General features: G+C 35.4%; 1 pseudogene; it reads left to right on the top strand.

Moving 5' to 3' along the window:
• Window positions 1–6,185: 6,185 nt before the first annotated feature.
• LOC139843153 (putative E3 ubiquitin-protein ligase LIN-1) lies at window positions 6,186–11,614 on the top strand (annotated as a pseudogene).

Raw genomic sequence — 11,614 nt, 5'->3', positions numbered from 1 at the left:
CTTTTAAAATCTAATATTTTGGGATGAGAATACATGCAGGTTTTATAAATGATTTACAAAATAGACACAAGTACGTGAAACTACATTCTATGGTTGAATTATCGAAATCGAATATGCCCCTTTTTATTAAGTCTGGTAATCTAAGAATTAGGGAACAGACACCCTAATTGACGCGAATCCTAAAGATAGATCTATTGGGCATAACGAACCCCATCCAAAGTACCGGATGCTTTAGTACTTCGAAATTTATATCATATCCGAAGGGTGTCCCGGAATGATGGGGATATTCTTATATATGCATCTTGTTAATGTCGGTTACCAGGTGTTCACCATATGAATGATTTTTATCTCTATGTATGGGATGTGTATTGAAATATGAAATCTTGTGGTCTATTATTATGATTTGATATATATAGGTTAAACCTATAACTCACCAACATTTTTGTTGACGTTTTAAGCATGTTTATTCTCAGGTGATTATTAAGAGCTTCCGCTGTCGCATACTTAAATAAGGACGAGATTTGGAGTCCATGCTTGTATGATATTGTGTAAAAACTGCATTCAAGAAATTTATTTTGTTGTAACATAATTGTATTGTAAACCATTATGTAATGGTCGTGTGTAAACAGGATATTTTAGATTATCATTATTTGATAATCTACGTAAAGCTTTTTTTAAAACCTTTATCTATGAAATAAAGGTTATGGTTTGTTTTAAAAATGAATGCAGTCTTTGAAAAACGTCTCATATAGAGGTCAAAACCTCGCAACGAAATCAATTAATATGGAACGTTTTTAATCAATAAGAACGGGACATTTCACAAGGCTCGTTTGGTAGTCAAAGGCTTTCAACAAAAGGAAGGGGTTGACTACAAAGAGATATTTTCACCGGTAGTTAAAATGACTACTATCCGTTTGGTACTTTCTATGGTTGCATCCGAAGACTTACATCTTGAGCAACTAGATGTAAAAACTGCATTCTTACATGGTGATCTCGTTGAAGAGATCTACATGAGGCAACCCGAGGGCTTTGAGGTAAAGGGTAAAGAGAAGTGGGTTTGTAAACTAAAGAAAAGTTTGTATGGATTGAAGCAAGCACCTCGGCAATGGTACTTGAAGTTTGACGAGTTTATGAAGAAGATTGGTTTCTTAAGATGTGAAGCGGATCACTGTTGCTACTTGTAGAAAATCAAGTCTTCTTAGATAATCTTATTGTTGTATGTTGATGACATGTTACTTGCAGGTTCCAACATGATCGAAATCAACAAGTTGAAGGGATTACTTTCCCGCGAATTTAAGATGAAAGATCTTGGTGGTGCTAAGCAAATACTTGGCATGAGTATTGTGCGTGATCGTGTGAAGGGTACTCTATACTTGTCTCAATCCAAATATATTGAGAAAGTAGTAGAGAGGTTCAATATGGAGAATTCAAAGGCTCATTCTATGCCTTTGGGTAGCACGATTAAGTTATCGAAAAGTCAATCACCAAAAACGGTAAAAGACAAAACGGATATGGAAAAGGTTCCATATGCATCGGCCGTGGGTAGTATTATGTATGCCATGGTTTGTACAAGACCCGATATTGCTCAAGCAGTGGGAATTGTAAGTCGTTATATGTCTAATCCGGGGAAAGAGCATTGGGAAGCGGTCAAATGGTTACTTCGTTATTTGAAAGGTACTTCTAATATGAGATTGTGTTTCTCCAAAAACAATCTCATACTTAGGGGTTATGCGGATGCCAATTTGGGTGGATGTGATGATTCGGGGAAAAGCACTACGGGTTATGTTTTCACAATGGGGAAGATGGCGATTAGCTGGTTATCTCGATTACAAAAGAGTGTTGCTTTGTCAACCACCGAAGCCGAATACATGGCTATTGCGGAAGCTTCTAAAGAGCTAGTGTGGTTGAAGAACTTCTTAGGCGAGTTAGGTAAAAGACAAGACTATTGCGTCTTGTATTGTGATAATCAAAGTGCGGTTCATCTTGGGAAGAATCCGGTGTTTCATAGTCGAACGAAACACATCAAGATAAGGTATCATTTTATTCGACAACATATAAATGACGGCACTTTATTCTTGGAGAAAATCCTTGGTACGAAGAATCCTGCCGATATGTTTACTAAGGTGGTTCCGACGGAGAAATTGAGGTTTTGCATTACCTCAATTGGTCTTCTCATGACTTGATGAGAGAAGACCCCAACTAGAGATTTGAATGGTGTTACAAGTTTAACAAGTAGTATTGAAGACCTTTTATCGAAAGTCTACTCATCCGAAGTATGTGTTGAGCGTGCGTGTCCCAAATGGTATTTGACGGTAATCGAAGGTAGCTTAATGTTCTTGGTTAGATCAATGATATGAATGGAGCTTGTTCAAAGTCTCCAAGTGGGAGATTGTTGAAGTGTGGAGACATTTAAACAAAACTAGAAAAAGTGCCACTAAAAACTGTTTAAACACTTGCGCGGATTTTGCAGATTTCGGTAAGCGTGAAACAGAGCAATGTGGCGCATCACTCTAAGGATGCGGCGCATCCATGCAGTAAAAAAGTACGAGAGTTTTGGATGCTGTGTTTCAAAGGGATGCGGCGCATCTCTTGTCTGGCAGCAAGTTGTCAACTTGCACACATGGGATCTGATTTTGATTGATTCACTTTTGACTTTAGGTGCTTAGTAGGTTGCTTTACACCACCAATTAAGGCTGTGATCATGTCATTATTAGGTGTAAAGCTTGACTAGTTGGCCACATGAAGATTCCTTGAAGTTTCTAAGTGTTCTTGTTTCTCTATAAATTGAGCTCATTATATCTCATTGTAAAACACCACAAAATTACTGAAATACATTCTCTAGTTGGTCCGTGGACTAAAGCAATCACAACGATTGCATATAACCACGTTATCTCTTGTGTCGATTTACATTTTCGCATTTATAATCTTTCGTTCATTAAGTGGGTTAGTAATCTTGTAGAATTATTATCGGTGAGTGATCTTGTTGAATCACTTGCGTTGTTTTGGGTCTTAATATCCTAACACCTTTTTCGTTCACACAATGAAACCAGACCCTTATACTGTACCGTTAGAGTTATTACAAAATAATCTAAATGTGAGATCATGTAAAATTCTTACTTGTTGAGGACATGACATCACATCTGATGATAGTTGTAGGGACAAAGGGTATTTTCAACGAAACAAGTAATTTTTGTTTAAGTAGTTTAGAGAGTTTGCCATTCATTGAATAGTCAACGCTGGTGAAACATACTTCAAGGTTATTCTGTTATAACAAAATTTCTGAAATATAAATAACAAAATGACCCCTGAAGTATGTTTGACCAGCATTGACTTTCAATAATTGGTAAACTCTCTAAACTACTTAAATAAAGATTACCTTTTTAGTTGAAAATACCTTTTTGCCCCTACAGCTCTCAACCAGATGTAATGTCATATCCCAAGAGGAGAATTTGAGATGGCTCCACATTCAGATTATTTTGTAATAACTATATCGGGACATTATAAGAATCCGGTTCCACAGTGTAACCAAAAAAAGTGTTCAATCGATATTAGGATCCGAATGCTTACAATTGAGACAATTTTGGTCATCTGATTGCAAGATAAAGGTGTCGCAATCGACACATTCGAGAATATTTGTCATTGTTGGCTGTGTAATTTGTTTTAGAATCCTAATTCACAGCAAAGGAGACTGGTTAAATTAGGAATTTGAGTATGCCAGTAAGAAAAGCCCGTCATAATATTTACTTCTCGTCCCTAAACGGTGTATTCATCAAGCACGCTAAATACTTCTCCGTCTGCTCAATCAACTTCTCCTTACGGTACCTTCGAAGCCTAATGCGTTCTTTTTCATCTACGTCTGCAATTAAGACTGCAAATAAGAGAGAAAAATAAGTGATGGTGGATTTTCATCGACTGTTGCACATTAACAGATTATAATTGTTTGATTGTCAGTAGATATGGATCAGTTTTCAATCAAGCTGATGACGATGATGATTCTCCATCCGAGCACACTATCAAAAATTGGGCCGTATTGGTTTGCATATTTAGGTTTTTAAATTTATTTTCATTGTTACATTGTCATGTGAATTCCCTATTGCTACAAACTTGGAACATACACAAAAGTTAAACTTACATTTTTATTCAGTAACAAGTTTTCTTATAGCAATTTTGTATTACTAAATATGATTAATAACAATAAAAATAATAAATAAATAAAATAATAATAATAATAATAATAATAATAATAATAATAATAATAATAATAATAATAATAATAATAATAAAAATTAATAAGAATAATTAATAGCAGTAATAATTCACCTCTTTTAGGGATTTTAGAATAATCATCCTTCGCTGCTATTGTTGCACCATCCAACGTTTCTTCATTTATACTACAATCAATCAATCAATTAATTCGTTCATACAGAAATAATAAATTAAACCTCCTTCAATCTACTGCGATTTTAATTCATTTAAATAAACCGAAATCTTTTTGGTATATCAAGGATATAAAATAATGAACCGGAAAGTGATTCCTACGGAAACATAAAATTCTACGTTTTGTGGAATCGATTTGATGTTTAGAGCGAATTGAATTGAAGGAACGTACCTGTAACTTTTCATGGTTTCCATCTGTGAAGAGTGTGGACCGAACGATTCAGGGTTGGTGAAGGTTGAAGATGGTAGCGTAAGATTGTGGCTGAAATCGTTGAATGACTCTAGGCTTTCTAATTAATTGTCGGATCTTAACTGAACTGATGGCCTGTAAATTTATGTTATTGGGACATTGGGTTAAAGGAAGTTACTTGGGTTAAATTGGTTTACTTAGATATTGGGCCAATGTCTGTTGGGTTGGGTATTTGTAGCTTCATGCAAATCGTAAATAACCATAACCATTTAGTTATTATTAATGAAAACGAATTAACCACTTAGTTTTGTAACACTTATCGATAGACTTAGTGTAAATATAAATTATTAAAATATAAATTTTCTATATCTATATATATATATTATTTGTGGAACTGTTAAACTACTAAAATGTTCAAAGTGAACAGTAGTCTTCATTAATTTCAAAATATTTAAATATATTTGGATAGATGTTTGCCAGTCAAATTATATGATAATTCTAGGAAAGGATAACCCTGTGATAGAGCTCTCCTCAAGATTGCGAATTGCACTTGGAGCTGCGAAAGGACTAGCTTATCTCTACGAGGATTGTAAGTTCATCCATTTTTTCTAATATAGAAGACAATTTTACATGGTATTGTGATTATTAAGTAGTCATTAAGTAGGCTTCTTTTTGCAATCCATCCTAAGATTATTCATCGTGATATTAAAGCACAACCTACCAAGATTCTTTCTAATTGGTACTTTTAGTTGAAAAGCTTTTGGGTTCTCCGCAACTTGAACTAGAGACATGGGCTGGTTATATAAGAACACAAGTACACAACCTTATCAAAGGTTTTGGATGGAATTTTACGGTTTCATGAGCGTGAATTGCTGTAAAGGTTTTCAACTTTTTGTTGGGGAACATGTGGTTTTGTGTATTAGCTATCCAATGCAAGGTTCGCAAAATGGGTCGGAATGAGTTCGGGTCAAAATGTGTCATTTTCATGCATATTGTCAGATGAGATAGGCTTAAACATTTTTGTCGAGAAACCAATGACTTTGTGTGATTTTGTAATGCTATAGCTGTCAAAAAGGGCCGAACTGAGTTAGGGTATGGGTAATTTTTGTGGGCTTATGAGTGTGTACAAACGGATACAGTCTCTTACATGAATCAAAACTACAGGCAAGGCCTTTGCTTACATGAGCGATGGAAGATGGAAACTTTGATGCTATAGCTGATACATGTGTATACAGAGTATACAACCACAATGAAATGGCCCGTATGGTTGCTTGTGCAAAAGTCGAAACAGATGTCGAAATTGTGGTTCCAGTTGCCGAAGAAAAACTTGAAGCAGTTGCCGCCCCTGTGGAGACGGCCACATAAGGTTTATTTATAACTTGCACCTTAAAGGAGCACAAGCCGCTTGCTTAGAACCAAATTTGCCCTCTTCCTAATCGATCATCCGAGGTAACTCATTATGATTTTTCGTTTTAAAGTAAAAAATACAAACTCTTAATAACTCTTGAATTTAGGTAATCTTGTTTAATCAATTCTTGGAAGAAACATAAAGTCCCATATGCAATCCAACAATGCCAAACTTCTGTGTTCAAGTTTGAATCTTTTTTCCTCAAAAGACTCAACGAACCAGAAATCAACATTATCATCAAACCGAATAAATAAAGATTCTAAATTAAAGTCTTGCAAGGGAACATCTTGTTGGACATTATTCATCATATTCTAATCCCAAAATATATGTATATGTGCTAATCGAAAACTATAAGAAAAACATAATCTGCTCATCACTTTTTGACCGACTTTCCAAAGAAAAATCTAGTCTTTTTAACGAGATTGTCTAAACAAAGCACAACACAACATCAACAATGCCATTGTTGGACTCATGGTTCACTAAATGCACCTCTTTACTTATATTACTGAATCTTTCTTCCTTTTCGTTTGTACAAATTTGAGTTTTTTTTTTTTTCATGGAAGATATTGAGAGTCAGAACACACCACCTAAAGATTACATATGTCCTATCACAAAACTTATATTTAACGATCCAGTCAGTGGCGAAACCACTTGGGGCAGAGGGGGGCGGCCGCCCCCAGTGGATTTTTTTTCAGTGTAAAAATTTTGGGTTTTTCGACTTTGCCCCCGGTGGAATTTTTTTTTTTTTTGCCCCAAAACCTATATATTTTGCCCCAAAACTCTCAAATTTTGCCCAAAATTCTTCAACTTTTGCCCCAAAAATTTCAAATTTTGCCCAAAAATCTTCAACTTTTACCCAAAAACCTTCATAATTTGCCTAAAAACTTCAATTTTTTGCCCCAAAATCTCCATATTTTGTCCAAAAAAATTGCTACGGTTTTAATTTTTTTTTTGCCCCCGGTGAAAAAAATCCTAGTTCCGCCACTGGATCCAGTTACTCTAGAAATGGGTCAAACTTATGAACGTGAAGCTATTCAAGAATGGATCGATAGAGGTAACTCCACGTGCCCAATTACTCACCAAAAGCTTCACAATCTTCAACTCCCAAAAACTAACTTTGTCCTCAAGAGGCTCATTGCTAACTGGAAAGAGTTAACACCGCACAAAGAGTTTCAGTACGAAGAAAACAATCATCTCCATGTTGCTCAACCGATTTCTCCTAAAAGTGTGATAAGCCGAGAAACTAACGATGGAACGATTAACGAACTCAGAGCTGTTATTACTGATCTTTTTACTTCACAAGTTCTAAAAAAAGCAGAATTAGCGGTATTCAAAATTGAAAGATTCTGGCAAGAAACGAAAAAGGAAGTGGAAATTCAATATATGCTGTTGAAACTACCTGTTATTAATGGATTTGTGGAGATTTTATTCAGTTCGGTTGACACCCGAGTGTTAAAAGCCACGGTTTATCTACTTTCTGAAATGGGATCGAGAGATAAGGAGGTGATTTCGACTCTAAAACGAGTGTATTCTGACATCGAATGCATAATCTCACTTTTTAAAAAAGGGTTATCAGAGGCTGTTGTGTTGATATACCTCTTAAAACCTTCTATTTCCACTTCTTTTATAACAGACATAGCAAATGAGCTTCTAACTGTTATTCAGAAACGAGAAGATGAGTTTTTGAAAATGTGTATGAAGCCCAAATCAGCTTCTGTGTTATTATTAGCCCAAATTCTTGAAAACGAAGATGATTATTCCGTTTTAAAAGTCATTAGAAGTCTCCTTTCTAGTAAGGCTATAGAATCAATTATCAAAAGTTTAGAATCTAAATCAATAGAAGAAAAACTTGCAGTTGTGCGTATACTGTTACGATGTATACATGATGATGGAAATTGTCGAAACATCATTGCTGATAAGGCTGAACTCGCTCCAGTTTTAGAGAGCTTCGTTCATGCTAACGATCGCGAACGCTTTGAGATTGTACAGTTTCTCTCTGAATCGTAAAACTAAACAGGTACGCCTTTGACACTTTTGTCTACATGGGTCAGAACAATGTGTAAATTTATAATGAAATTTGGAATTTTTATTTCATTAGGAGAACAATTAATAATCAAGTGTTGCATATCATAAAAGATGAAGGTACTTTTAGTACAATGCACCCCCTGCTCATATATCTACAAATAGCTCTTAATGAACAAACCCCGATAGTCGCTGGTCTCCTTTTTCAACTCGACTTACTGGTGTGACTCTAGCCTTTTATATACATATATACTTATAAATGTTGAATCGCATAGACATGAATGAGGGTGTTAAATTGTATAAAAATGCAAACTTTGTTGCAGGTGGAACCAAGAAAGATGAGTATTTATAGAGAAAAGGCTATAGACAGTCTTATGTCGTGTCTCAAAAATACGAATTTTTTTTTTTTGAATGGGACTAATTTCCCCAAAATTTACAGTCGACGTTTTTTTTAACAGGTTTACAAAACTAGGTAAACCGATGATTGAATCAACGGTTTGCACAAACCGATGTTTGTTTTGCCGGTTTGTATTAAATTATTCGTTTTCTTTTGGCTTTTTGCCACCCGTGCCCTAGTAGTCTGACTCCTCTGCAAACCGGCAATTGAAATGCCGGTTTGTAAACATCTGTGATTTCTGCTATAAATTCGACAGTTTGTTGCACACATTCATACATTCATATCTTCAATCACATTCATACATTAACAAGAAAATGAGTCAGTCGACCGTGAGTGTTGTGGTAAATTATGGCGGTGAATTTGACCGCGGTTTGAAGAACTATTCCGGTGGGCTGAAGCACGAGTATCGTTGGAACGTTCGCAACTTGGTTTTAAGCAAATATATACTAATATAAATATACATACAAATATAAATACACATACACAAATCAATGTCTACTAATTTAAATATGTACTAATCTAAATATATACATCATATATATATAAATATAAATATATACATACTAATTAAATATATACATACTAATTATAAATATATAAACAAATCTAAAAATAAAAATAAATTAATATTTACGAGTTTACCAGTTGGGAAATGAAAAGTATGCGCCTCCGGGCGCCACCGTTCCACTAACGCCGAAATAAGAGCGTGATCTATCAACTGATATCCAAGTTTAAAAATATGAGTTAAACCCGCTTGTTCAATATAAGTTAAAACCCGACTATCTATAAACTCGTCTGCTTGTAGAATACCCTCCATATGTTGAAATAAACCCCGATCCGATCGTCTAGGTTTTATTTTTTCATATTGTGCAACAACAGCATCATCTAATTGTTCACCCATAAAAATTTTATACGATCGATGAGTTTTTGATGATTGCAAAAATAATAGTGATTCATCAATCGGAATCGCTCTAGGTTGTGGGGGATTCATTATAAAATCGGATGATTGTATATCGTATTCGTTTTTTGAACTGAGATTGATGAAAGTTGTGAGTTTGATCTGCCAAAACCGATGATTCAATCGTTGGTTTATAGGCATTTACAAACCGATGATTGAAACATCGGTTTACACGTGGCACTAAACCATTTGCCAGTTTTAGTTCACCCGGATTGCAGTATTTAATGCATTGAATATGAACGGTTGGGGGTTGCTCAGAAACCGGCATTCGAATTGCCGATTATCACGTGTCAATAAAAGCTCCCTGAAAAGTGAATTATTGTGCCACGCTGTCTGCAAAGAGGGAATATTCCCCTGCAAACCGGCATTCAAAACTTCGGTTTGTACAAACCGATGATTCAAACATCGGTTTTACTAGTTTTATAAAATTTGTAAAAAAAAAAAAAAAAACGAGGACTGTAAAATATGGCGAAATTAGTCCCATTCAGAAAAAAAATTCCAAAAATACCAATTATCCAGCTACTTAAATTGCAGCTGTTGACACGATTATAGAACTTCAAGGACGATTTTCGTATTCCGGGAAACCTCTTGTTCGTAAATTTCTACTAAAACGTGCTGGAATTGACACGAATTTTAGATCTACAATGCGATCTGGAGATGTTCAAGAAACTATGGTTAGTCTTAGTTTGTTAGTTCTATATGGTGATGTGGCAGCTGAGGTGGGCCAATTTGACCATGTTTGACTTTTTAAGTAAGAAGAGATAGCTGCTCAAGAATGGGAGAAAAAGGTGGCATTTGCATTAGTGAACCATGAGGTCGGGATTATATTTGAGGCGTTATGAGAAGGATTAAAGAGTAGATGTGCAGAAATTTGTTCGGGATCTTTTATATCTTCCACGGGGCTTCTAAACATGCTGACTCAGCTTCCCGACACCAGGATTCAAGAAACGGCACGAGTTTGTTTGCTTAAACGATTAGTGTCGAATTCAAGTCTGCAAAAGATACAGAAGATAAAGCTCTTTGTATGCTTGCACTTGGTTGTTTCATGCATGACAATGGTTAGCTTTATACTTTATCATACTCCGAAATCAAATACGAAATATATTTTGATTGATATTCGTGTTCTTTTGAGTTTTCTTTCAGACGGGGTACGTGATATTGCCATTTACAAGAAGGATATGTGTAAAGGTCTTAGAGAATTCCAGAAATCGTCTGCTGTAGCATGCAAAATGCTCAAAGTTTTTTCAGAAAGAAAGTGAATCGAGTCCAGTAAGTTCGCATATAAACCAACAAAATTAGGACTTGTATGTATATATGGCACACGGGTCGGGTTGGGTAACGGGTCCAAATGGGTTTGGTCAGATGGGCCAGAGAGTTTGTAATTTAGGAATTATATGTATATCTGGCAAACGGGTAGAGTTGGGTCGAGTTGGATAACGGGTCAAAATGGGTCTTGGTACAAGTGGGTCAGAGTTTGTAAATTTAGGACTTATATGTATACCAGGCAAACAAACCGGGTTGGGTCGAGTTGGGTAACGGGTCCCGATGGGTTTGGATCAAACGGGTCATAATTCATAGTGATAACTTACAAACCCTACCAGGAAATGTGGAACCATACAGAACTTGGCCAGGAAGATAGCAGTATGAATGGAGTTGTTTTTGTCATTAGTATGCAGAAAAGACAGGATCTTTTCGGGCCATTCAGATGGTACAATAAAGGTAAATCTTTTTCATTTCATTAATTAAATTTATAAATACCCATAAATCTAAGTAATCAGTTTCCACCAGCACTGATAAAAGGTTTTTGCTTTTTGTATATTCTTGTTAAACCGAGAAAGATATGGAGTGGTAAAAGTACAGGTAAAGGAAAAAATAGGTATTCTTCGTCTCATTCAAGAAGTACAAGAACATACAAAGGCAGTTACATGCTTAACTGTTTTACCATCCGGAAACACCCTGTATAGCGGCTCACACGATAAAACTATCATGGTACATTTTTTGTAGATCATGTTTAAACGATTTGATGTAACAAATAAAAGGTTTGTAATGCATTTTGTCTATGGTGATTGATCAGGTTTGGTCGATTAACAAAGAAGGTATTCATTGTGAAGAAGTGTATGATGTGAAAGAACATGTTAACAATCTGCTATAGTTGCAAACAATATCTCATGTTTTATCCCACAATGGACCGGAATCAAGTAA

Source organism: Rutidosis leptorrhynchoides, chromosome 4 (genome assembly GCF_046630445.1).
Source record: "Rutidosis leptorrhynchoides isolate AG116_Rl617_1_P2 chromosome 4, CSIRO_AGI_Rlap_v1, whole genome shotgun sequence".
Classification (NCBI taxonomy): Eukaryota; Viridiplantae; Streptophyta; class Magnoliopsida; order Asterales; family Asteraceae; genus Rutidosis; species Rutidosis leptorrhynchoides.
Note: the sequence above shows the minus strand (reverse complement) of the source record. Positions and strands in the feature narration are given on the sequence as shown.